General features: G+C 36.9%; 1 protein-coding gene across 1 annotated transcript in view; it reads left to right on the forward strand.

The window, feature by feature from the left end:
- The window catches only part of LOC131150783 (DNA polymerase delta catalytic subunit), a 136719-nt gene that overhangs the window by 117099 nt on the left and 6985 nt on the right, over positions 1-12635 (forward strand). The gene's annotated exons all lie outside the window — the stretch shown is intronic.

Genomic DNA, 12635 nt, shown 5'->3' on the forward strand with positions numbered 1-12635 from the left:
TATTCTATAATCACACAACACACCTAACGCACTCCTCCATTTTACCCAACCTATTTTAATTCTATGTACTACTTTTTCTTCAATTTCCCCTTCTCTTTGCATGATAGACCCAAGATATCAAAATCTATTAGTGCTAATAATTTCTTGATTATCAAGTTTAATCTTCTCTCCACTGCTACTCCTTACATTACTGAATTACATTTCATATATTCTGTTTTATTCCTACTTATCCTACAAACTTTAGATTCTAATGTGGCTCTCCAAAATTCTAGCTTAGATTCGACTCCGCTCCTACTATCATCAACCAACACGATATCATCTGCAAATAAAATAACACCAAGGGATCTCATTTTGGATATTCCTAGTAAGTTCATCAATCACTAAAGTAAAAGGATAAGGACTTAAAGTAGAATCTTGATGTACACCTATTGTGATTCGAAAATCTCTAGATTCCCCTTCTACAGTCCCCTAATGCTAGTCACTACTCTATCATACATATCCTAAATAACCTCAATATATCTACTGCATACCCCCTTCTTTTCTATGACCTACCAACGAACTTCCCTAGGTGCTTTATCATATACTTTCTCTAGGTCAATAAAAACTATATGCAAGTCCCTCATCTTTTCCTTAAACTTTTCCATTAAACTTCTTAAAAGATAAATAGCTTCTGTTGTTGATCTCCAACACATAAACTCAAATTGATTTTTTGAAATCATCATTTCTAGTCTTATTCTATATTCAATTACCCTTTCTCATTATTTCACTGTATGACTCATAATCTTAATTCCATGACAGTTATCATAGTTTTGAATATCGCCTTTGTTTTTGTATAAAGGTACTAACATACTTTTCCTCCATTCTTTTGACATTTTCTTGGTTTTTATAATAGTGTTAAATTAGTTAACCAAATATTTTCTTTATCCCCTAAACATTTTTAAACTTCAATTGGTATTTTATTTGGTCCTATAGATTTCCCACTTTTCATCTTTTTAATGCCATCTTAACTTCAAGGACTCTAATTTTGCGAATAAATCTCCTATTTTTAGGCTTCTCATTTGTCACTTCCAACTTCAATCTTTCATTTTGGTTTTGATTAAGGAACTTATCAAAATATCTTCACCACCTCTCTTTTATGTCTTCTTCTCTAACTAAGACATTATCATTGTCGTTCTTTATGCATTTTACATCACCTAAATCTTTGCATTTTCTTTCTCTAGCTTTAGCAAGTTTATAAATGTCTTTTTCTTCCTCTTTCGTATCTATTCTAGTATAGAAAGTATGGTAAGCTTTATGTTTAGCTTCGCTAATATTCTTTTTTGCTTTTTTTCTCACCTCTTTATATTTTTCAAGATTTTCTTTATTTCTACGATTTTTTATATTTTATACTAATGTTTTTTTGTCTTAACAGTTTTTTAGACTTCTTGATCCCACCAACAACTTTCTTTACTACCCAAGTATCTTCCTATGAACTCACCTAAAATCTCTTTTGCTATCCTTACAATAGAATTAGCCATTTTTACTCTAAATAGTATTTGCATCTACCTTACCCGCTATTGTACTCTAAATAGTATTTGCATCTACCTTACCCGCTATTGTCCAATCACACTCCTTGATCATTTATCTTTGAATTTTACTATATCATCTCCCTTCAACCTACCCCATCTTGTCCTCTTGTGTTGATTTATATTACTCATTCTCTTCCATTTTTTAGTATGTATATCTAATACTAGGACTCTATGTTGTGTGGCCAAACTTTCACTTGGGATAGCTTTACAATCCGTACAAGATAGACGATTCTCATTCTTGGTTAAGAAGAAATCCATTTGGATTATATTAGACCCACTCTTGAAAGTTTTCTTTTTAGAAAGCAAGTATTCAATATATCCAAATCGTAAGACAAGGCAAAATCTAAGATTGTATCACCGGCCTTATTTTTATCTCCATATCCATGGCCTCCATGTATTCTCTCATAACCTATATTATCCTTTCCAATGTCTCCATTCAAATCATCTTCTATGAATGTCTTTTCAAACGTTAGTATCCCTTGTAAAATACTATCCATATCTTCCCAAAATTGTCTTTTAAGATTTTCTGCTAAGCCTATATAGGGAGCATACACACTAATGATGTTCACTATCTCCAAGCCTAAAGTTATCGTGATTCTATCCCCTATTTTTTAACATCTACTACATTATTTTTTAAGCCTTTGTCTACGATAATTTCCACCCTTCTTTTTATATTTCTATTTACCAGTGTACCAAACTTTAAATCGTAAATTTTCAATTTCTCTAGCTATCTCTCGTACCCAGATCATCTTTTTAAGGGCAAATTAAGTTAATTTTTTGTCTACCAAACTTTAAATCCTAAATTTTCAATTTCTCTAGCTATCTCTCGTACCCAGATCATCTTTTGAAGGCAAATTAAGTTAATTTTTTGTCTAAACAATATTTCCACTATTTCCATACTTTTCCCCATAAGGGCCCCTATATTCCCATTTGCTAATCTAATATAAGTTTCTTGTGCTAACTTATTAGCCCTTTGATGCTTAATTATGCACACTTGGGTTTCGGACCCAATAAACCATTCACCCTATTCTTTGACGTTGTCCTCCTAATTGGGTCGAAATGATCCAGCCAAATAGTCGCTTCTCATCCTCCATCAATTCCCTCCTTCCGAAAAAGAACTCGACGGGAAAGTACCAAGGACTCCATCACCATGAATAGAGTCATCTCATTTCATAAGAAAGGAATCGGCAGTACGCTTAAACTTGATGAGTGGAAGAATTGGTGATGGCATGAACTTGTACTTCTTGTTGTCGATGGTGAGGGAATAAGAATTCTCATGTCTGTCATGCTTCACCTTCCTTCCAAATAACCATATGGTATCACATTGTATTGTCTTTAGAATGGAACCAATCTTAAAAGGCCAGTAAGCTGCGATCATGGACCCTCAAGCTGGTATTATTCAACCAAGCATTTTTGTATGGTTCAGGATGAGGCTCAACTTCCTAATTTAACCTCTTCACAGCTTCTTCAAAAATTAGATTTGTACAACTACCAAGATGAATAACCAAAGTACAAGTACCACTTGATTTTGAAAGCGTCAGTCTGTTTCCAATCCTCTGTCTCTTCAACCTTTTGGGAAGAGAGCATACGTCAAGCACTAAACAAGTTTTCAAATTGCCATCATCATTTAAGTCACTTAGAATTTTGTTTCAACTTCAACTACTTGAGTATCATCATCTTCTTCTTCTTCTTTTTCTGCAACAACCATGAATTGGTTAGGATATTGTGCAGCTCGATGTCCAAAACCTTGACATTTAAAGCATTTGAGTGATGGTTGGCTCTTATAAGCTGTTCTAGAATGCTCTGAAGTCTTCCAAGAGGTATTAGTTTGAAGACTCTGAACACTTTTACCCAATTGCTCAATTGTCTTCTCTCATACAACTCCACTGGTACTCTTCTCAAAGCAAAGGGCTGATGTAGCTCTAAGAGGATTGCATTGCATCTCCTCCTCAGTCTGAGTGGCAACCTGTGCTGCATCCTCAACTGTAATGAGATGACATACAGCAAGTTTGGAGGCAATAGCTGGCTTCAACCCTTTTCTGTACAATGATATCATAATGTCCTCCTCCCATTCTATATCAACACAAGTAGCCAAATACTCTATAACTATCTTTTCTTCTTGCCTCAAATCAAAGAACTGGAGATGAACATGCTGCTGATAATTGGGAGGCACAAATTGCTTCTGCATGGCTTGCTGATCTCATCCCACGTTGTAATCTCACCAAACCTCCTTCTAAAATCTCCCTTTGTTTAATTCGCCAAATTCAAGCAGTTCCCTTCAATTTTGATTTAGTGAAGTACAACTTTCTAGCCTCATTCATGTCACACCATCAGAAATAGTACTCCAAAGAATCACCCAATCATCAAATTCATCAGGAGAACCATCACTATTAAAATCTGAGATTTCTAGTTTAATTCCCTTACTCAAATGATTATTTCAGCCTTCACACAACTCAAAAGCATGAGCGACAGCACCAATTCCACCATCTTGTTCAGTAGGAAATTCCATGGGCCTTTTACCTAAGGCTACAACTTCGGGTTGTTAGCCTATTAAAAGCACTAGTAATAGTCTCCAAAGCATGTTCTGTATTTTTTACCCTACCGGATAACAACTCCACCTTTGCAGACAATTCAACATTGGTCATCATGATGCAATTATATGAAGCAAATCACAAAATTCACTTTCATTTACTTAAGAACAATCTTCATGTCACCTTTAATTCAGAGTATCACACAGGAATGAAACAAATTCACTAGCAAACTCACAAATGCAGCAAAAAAAACCTGATTTTTTATGCTGGCAGCGGCAATTTCATAGTTTTGTGCCAAAATTATCGTGCTTGCTGGCAATATGTAGTGTCCACAAAAAGATATCTCCTTGTAGATCAAAATATCGTGGAGAAAATCCAAAATCTCGTGGCTGAAGCAATTTTTCACGAGACTAGAAATTGCAGAAAACTGTGGAAGGTTTCTAGTCACGGGTCATCGGCACATAGAGCATGTGCGCTGCTGGTGAGACGCCTCCGGCGATGAAACTTTGGTCGAGGGGAGATCAGGGGATGAGGAGTTTTTTGTGGTAGTGGTGTGATGAGAAAAACACAAGAGATCAGGGTTTTTGAAGTGCCGATGGCTGGAGAAATTTTGGCCGGCTCGTGGGGTTCCTCCAGTGGTTGAATGGCGATGAAATTTTGAGGGGAAGGGTTTCGGGGGACTCATGGTGTGGGTGGTGTTGCAGGATGGTTGCTGGAAACGGATGTTTGAGATTTGGGGATACGACTGAGATTTCTGAAAAGTTTAGAAATTGCAGAATTGCTTTTTTTTTTTTTTTTTTTAGAAAATTGAAATTCAGATATATATATATAGGGGGGGGGGGGGGGAGAGAGAGTTAAGAAACTGAATGAAAGAAAAGAAGAAGTAGATGGGATGTTGGAGGAGTTGCTGGACAAAAACTGCCAAGAGACAGCCACAAAATTCAGAAATGAGAAAGATAGTTGAGAGAGTTATAAGAGAGAATTAAAGAGATGAAGAAGAAAAGAAGGAGAAGAGAAACAGAGAAGAAGCAAGAGGGCAGAAGACTGCTGGGCAGCAAAGGATTAGGGACGGAGCGGGAGATCAGAACTGCGAAAAAGGAGAAGAGAAGAAATCAAAAATAGAGAGAATTGAGAGAGAAAATTAGAAGAAGAAAAGAAGAGAGGGGGAGAAGAACAGGGCAGAAGAGAAGAGAGAAGGGAATGATGAGGGGATTGAAATGGAAGAATGAAGAATCGAAGTTGGGCTCTGATACCAAACGACCCAGGGGAAGCATCAAGGTTCTGCAGCCATGGAGAAATTAGAAGAAAGGAAGGAGAAGGGAGGAGGGATGAGATACCAATGGGGAACTCACATTCACTTCAATTCAAATTTATCAACAACTGCCTACATCATGGCTTTCACACACTATTTATAAGAATGCCTAACACATGAGATTACGCACATACCCCTTGAATACACAATTACTACAAACAAGTCCCCAACATAAATAATCCTAATACAAACAAACTACACACGCATACTTAAACTAAATAACTAAGCACATATAAGTTTCAAACCCAATAAACCATTCACCCTATTCTTTGACGTAGGCCTCCTAATTGGGTCAAAATGATCCATCCAAATAGCCGCTTCTCATCCGACATCACCCTCGCCCTTCTATAATGACCCGGTCTGTTCCTTTCACCTAGGTGAATTTGGTGAGAATTTATGATAATAAGATTTGACAAAGTTTTACGTTGACTGTCAACTACCTAACACAACACTCCTCCTTTATCCGGGCTTGGAACTGGCTGTGTGTACAAAGATAATTTGTGTTACACAAGCAAAGTACACATATGAGGATTCTTTTTTTTTTTTTCTTTACATACTTGTTTCACATGGACAAGTTTCTAAATCACATCCTACAACTAAAAGAAACCACACAAACAATACAATGCATTAAAAAAAAAATCTAAAGCATACAATAACAATAACAACAACAGTAACAATAATAACAATGACAATAATAACAACAACAACAACAACAAGACCGGTGGCTGAAACTAAAAGGTAATGACAAACGACTAAAAATACTACAGTAATTACCCTTTGGTTCTAGAAATTTTATGCTACTAATGACAATCAATCGAATAATATTGTTGGATTACACAATACTCGCAAGCTACTTTTTTCTATTCTAGTCCCAGAATGAAAGCACAAACGATAGCACGTAGGTTTTTGTTCAAGTTGATGGTGCTATGAGGGTAAGGCAAGCTTGAACCAAAACAAGATGAAGCAAAGAGGAAAAACATGATAGCCCATTATTTTAACAAAATATGTGGACATATAGAGCTGAATTAAGTTGTATTACTTAATTGGGCTCGGCCGTGCCAGCTGAAGTTAAATATTAAAGTTTGGCTCCTGGACCTACATGATTGATGTCCCACATTTTCAAAATGCTCATAATAACTTAATTAACAGTTTCTTTTTGTGTTTCTGAATATAGTTAAAATTTCAAGTACCCACTTTGTTACATAATTATTGAGTCTGGCTAATGTTTTGGGAACTTTTGGTTCTATATTAGTTTAAATTGATCTACTTCCACTAATTTAACTCATAGTATCCTTTTTGCTCATTTCTGTGACATGCAAGGATAGATCTGGAGCCAGTATATAGATTATTTGGATCTATTTGAGTTATCACATTTAACTATTTGAAGAGTCAACTGTGCAATATGTTGGGGGCTTATGTTGTCATGGGTTGTTGTGTGGGGCATTTCTACTTATCAATGTAGTGTGGACCATGAAGAGGATCATAAAACAACCTCAAAGCAAGTGTCAAATATTTGAAGCATACTTGAGGTGAATGGCATATTTGGACATATCTCATAGAAACTCAAGAAGATCTCTTTGCATTGGTGTTTTATGAGTCTTGATTGCAGGAGATTACTTCATCTTCTTGTTTTTGATTATTGTGTAGGTTGAACATATTGGAGAATATCTCTGCAAATCATTGCTGATTTCTACAATGCTAGAAGGCATTTGAACCTTATGTCCTTGATTCTTTGTTGGACAGAGGATGCTCATATTCTTTGAGGTTGTAATATTGCCCCTATTTGGATCTTGAGACATGATTCGATATACAACTTCTTGGAACCTAACCCCACCATATTTACTAATTTTTTGCATACTCGGGCCAAAAGGCATTTACCATAATAAGCCTTCTATAAAGTTGGGGAATTAGATGTGGTTTCGGGCTCTAAACAAGTTAGGGAGGAAATTATGGATATCTATAGGATGTTGTACACCGAGAGTTGCACGAACATGTAATTACGAATATCGATAGGAGGTTCTAATTAGAGTCCTTGCAATGTAAACCTTGCTAGCTAGAAAGGCCTTCTGAAATAGAGGAGGGTAGGGGTTAGTGTTTGAAATGGATAGAGATAAGGCCCAAGCCTTGACGGCTTCACCTTGGCTTTCTTTCAAAATAGTTGGGCGGTAATTCAAGACGATTTAATGGATTTTTTCCATAAGCTTTATGGGAATGGGGTTGTGGGGAAGAATGTAAACTCCACATTTATTTCTCAAGTCCCTAAGAAGGTGTTCTCTAAGAGGGTATGACATTTTTTACTAATTAGCTTGGTTACTAGTTTTTAGAAAAATCCTTGCTAATGTTTTATTTAAGAGGCTTTGGAGGTGTTACGGAGGACACTAACTCTAGAACAATCCGCCTTCATTAAGGATAGATTTTGGATTTTTTTCTAGTCAAGGTCTTAAATTTTGATTTCAACTAAAATTTTGAAGGTCCAAAAGTATCATTTGAATAGAAATTTTTAATTCGATTTCAATTTGAAAAAATGACATAAATTAGTAGTAAAGCATGGAAAACTTTCATGGAACTTTAGGAATGATTAATAGACATACAAATGTAAGTTTGAGGACTAATATGTTGTAAATTAAATGCATTTATGTTTTGTATGGAGTGCAATATTTTTCATATCATGTGTAGTAATCACATTAATATGAATGAAATTCATAAATCAGTCAAATGTTATTTATTATTATAAATAAAGATAATTTTATTAGAGCCTAGGCACAACAGTAAAGTTGTCGCCATGTGACTTGGAGGTCACAGGTTAGAGGCATGGAAACAGTTTCTTGCAAAAATGCAAGGTAAGACTACGTAATATAGACCCATTGTGGTTCACCCCTTTCATGGATCCCACATACCAGGTTCGTGCATCGGGCTGCCTTATTTATTTATTTTTTTAAATAAGGATAATTTAGACATGAATGGTTAAATAATACGTTGTTGCTAATATCCAAGTTTAATTTTTCATATAACTTCAAAAGCCCTTGTAAAAAAAAAAAAATTAATAAAAAATAAGATAAATCAACAGAGAAATTTCACTTTTCTTTGAAATCTCACATTTTAATTCCAAGAAAATTTCATTCTATATTTGAAAGTTCAACAAGTTTGGCTAGACGTTTGACACTTAGATAAATTTTGAATGTTTTGTTGAGATTTTAAAAGAAATTTTTTGAGACAGAAAATAGAACTTGATTGCCATTTTGATTTCAAGGGTGATGGAAATAAAAAATTTTGACAATTTCGTGGGAATTTAAGACTATGGTCCTAGTTGCTAGTGAAGTGGTGAGGATGTGAGGAGGATAGGAGGGAGGTTAGTCTTGCTAAAACTAGACTCTAAAAAAGCCTATGACATGGTGAGTTGAAGTTTCTTGGACCAAGTGTTGGCTTAGAAGGGTTTCAGAGGGGTTTGAAGGAAGTGGGAAAAGGGTGTTTATCCTCAGCGACAATGTACATTATTGTGAATGGCCAAACTAGAGATCAATTCAAGGCTTCATAGGGATTGAGACAAGGGGGTTCTCTTTCCCTATTTTTATGCACCCTTGTTGTGGGCATGTTGAATGGGCTAATCAACATGCTTAGGGTCTTAATGTCATTCGTGGCCTTAAAGTAGGCAAGAAGGAGGTTGTAGTGTCCCATCTTCAATTTTCTGATGACACTTCTCTTTCTCGAAGAGAGTGCTATGAAATTTTGGAAGGTTCTTACCTTACTAAAATGTTCCAAGAATATTTTGTCTTAAGATTGGGGTGGTAGGTATCGATTTAGGTAGGTTTGAGTTAGGAGGCTGGGTTGACTTAGCTCGTGGCAATGTTGCACCATTTCATAGTGGCCTTCGACTTATTTAGGCCTCCATCTTGGAGGCAACCCTAATTCCTCCTCATTGTAGGACTCATGGTGGAGAGAGTGAGTAGCAGGTTGGGGAGGGGGGTTGGAAGAGATCTTATTGATTTGTAGGAGGTCGTGTTGCTTTTATTAATGATATTCTTTTGAGTAGTCCCATTTATTCTATCTTTTGGGAGGAATATGTGCGACCTTTTGTGGTCTGGTGCTGGGGAGGGTAATAGGGATCATCTTGTTAGCAAGAATAGAGTTATAGAAGTCCCAAGTCTGAAGGAGGCTTGGGCCTCAGGAATGTCATGTCTGAAAACATCTCTCTAGATTGAAAATGGTTTGGAGATTCCCCTTGGTGGTTGACTTCCTTTAACACATGGTACTTAGAACAAGTATAGTTTGCATTATAATGGAGGGGATGCTATAGGAAGTGGCAATTCTTCTCATACAAATCCTTGGAAATTCATTTCTTGAGTAGCCCACTTATTATTCCCTCTTGCACACTTCCAAGTTGTAAATGGAAATCTCATTCGGTTTTTTGGGAAGATGTTAGGGTGGGAGTGGGTTTGTTGGAGTCTTTTGTTCTCTGCTTTTTAGATGGTCCAATTTACACAATTCCCTAATTAAGTCTTTCTACACTTTGGGGGGTGGTGTCTCTATTAATTTTCATTTCTTCAGAAATTTCAATGAGAGAGGTTGATGATTTGACCAATTTGTCAAGTGGTGGATTCTTTTTGTCTCCAAGTGATGACTCAAGGATTTCGATAGGGGATACCTGAAAGAAGAAACGATTGAAAAATATTTTTCTTCATTATTTTGTTTTTCTGTACAATCCAATATATAATACGATTACCTATTCTAAACAAGGAAACAATTTCTTATTGAATAAAATCAAATCCCCCATAATTACCCACTTTCCTAATTTGTATTTTATTTACAAAGATATTCAGGATTGATATTTTAACACTCCCCCTCAAGTTGGATCATAAATATTAATCATCTCCAACTTGCTAATAAGATCATCAAAGCTCTGTCGTTCCAACCCTTTAGTGAGGATATCTGCAGTTTGTTCCTTGGTTGGCACATAAGTCATGCATATAATTCCTTCTTCAATTTTTTCTTTGATGCAGTGCCTGTCTACCTCCACATGTTTAGTCCTGTCATGTTGGACTGGATTAAGAGAGATGCTAATAGCTGCCTTATTGTCACTGTAGAGTTTGATAGGAAGGTTCACCGGTACCCATAATTCCTCCAATAGTTTTCGTAACCACAATCCTTCACAAATCCCTTGAGCGACTGCCCTAAATTCAACTTCAGCACTACTACGAGCCACCACATTCTGTTTTTTGCTTCTCCAAGTTACGAGATTTCCCTAGACGAATGTACAATATCCTGTGGTGGACCTTCTATCTTCCACTGATCCTGCCCAATCTGCATCTGTAAAGATCTCTACTTCCTTGCTTTCACATTTCTTAAAGAAGAGTCCTCTTCTCGGGGATCCCTTGAGATATCTAAGGATCTTGTATACAACATCTAAGTGAACTTCCTTTGGTGAATGCATGTTTTGACTTACTACACTGACTGCAAATGCAATGTCTGGTCTAGTATGTGATAGGTAGATCAGCTTGCCAACCAATCTCTGATACCTCTCCTTTTCTACTGGTTTTCCACAATTTTCAACCCTCTTTACTGTTTCTATCAGGGTTTCGCTGGGTTTGCACCCTAGCATGCTAGTTTAAACTAGGAGGTCGGTAACATACTTTCGCTGAGAAACACTAATTTCCTTTTTCGTTCTTGCCACTTCCATCCCCAAACAATACCGCATTTGTCCCAAGTCTTTAACTTCAGATTCAGTAGCTAGAACCTTCTTCAATTTCTCCATTTCTATAGTATCATCACCAGTAAGAATTATATCATCGACATACACTATTAGGATTGTTCTCTTACCTCCTGCAAATGTTGGAAGAATAGTGTATGGTTTGATTGCCCTTGTCGATACCCTTGATTCTTTAGTACCTTTGCGAATCTGTCGAACCACGCTCTAGGAGACTGTTTGAGGCCATAGAACGATTTCTTTAATTTACACACTCTGTTTTCTTCACCTGTTCTACTGAATCCTGGTGGTATAGTCATGTAAACTTCCTCTTCCAATTCTCCATTTAAGAAAGCATTTTTAATATCAAGTTGTTGTAGTGGCCAATCTAAATTGGCTGCCAGGGATAAGAGAACCCGAACTGTATTTAAGTTTGCCACTAGTGCAAATGTCTCAGTATAGTCAATGTCGTAGGTCTGTGTAAAGCCTTTTGCAACAAGTCTGGCTTTATATCTTTCAACTGTTCCATCAGATTTACATTTCACTATGAAGACCCATTTGCAAACCACTGGCTTCTTCCCTTTCAGTAGATCTGTCAACTGCCAAGTTCCATTTTTTTCTAGGGCTCGCATTTCTTCCATGACTACCTCTCTCCATTTTGGTATTTCTAGAGCTTCTTGAATGTTTTTTGGTATTTGCATCCTGTCAAGATTAGAGACAAACGCACGATATTCTGTAGACAAGCTTTTATAAGACATGTATTTCGACCAAGGGTATTGAGTACATGACCTGGTTTGTTTTTTGATTGCAATAGGTAAATTGATATCATCAAGTGCAAAATTATCGGAGGAAGACTCAATTACCAGATCAGGATAAGGCGAGGGCTCATGATTATTCGGAGCCATCATCGGTTCCAACGCTCTTGGTGCCTCAGGTATGAGGTTCTCCCTCTCCTTTGTTTTCGGCTTTCTTGAGTAAACCAGTATGTCTGCGTTGTTTTGCTCTCCCGCATCTCCCCCTGAGGGTAAGTGTTTAGTTGTGTTTGGCAAGTCGCGAAGTAATGTAATGGAGGACGTAATGGAAGACTCAATAGATGGGTCAGGGAATGGAGTAACTGGAGTAACCGCAGATTTACTAGTAAAAGGATCCAAGAACCGATCTTCACTCCATTTCTCCCCCTGAAGACAGGGCTTTGGGAAGTAAGGAGTGGTTTCAAAGAAAGTGACATCAAGACTAACGAATAGTCATTTTGAGACCGGATCATAGCATTTGTAGCCTTTTTGGGTAGGTGAATAACCAAGAAAGACACATTTAATGGCACGTGGATCCAATTTATTGCAATGGTGTGCATGGACATGAACAAAGGCAGTACGACCAAAAATTTTCAGTGGGAGGCTGGAAGGGAGTCGATGTGTGGCTATTAAAATGGCATCGCCCTAAAAATAATGTTTCATGTGGGTAGTGAACACTAATGTCCGGGCTACTTCAAGTATATGTCTATTTTTTTGTACCCCATTTTGTTGAGGGGTATCCACACAAGAACT

This window comes from Malania oleifera, chromosome 1 (genome assembly GCF_029873635.1).
Source record: "Malania oleifera isolate guangnan ecotype guangnan chromosome 1, ASM2987363v1, whole genome shotgun sequence".
Classification (NCBI taxonomy): domain Eukaryota; kingdom Viridiplantae; phylum Streptophyta; class Magnoliopsida; order Santalales; family Ximeniaceae; genus Malania; species Malania oleifera.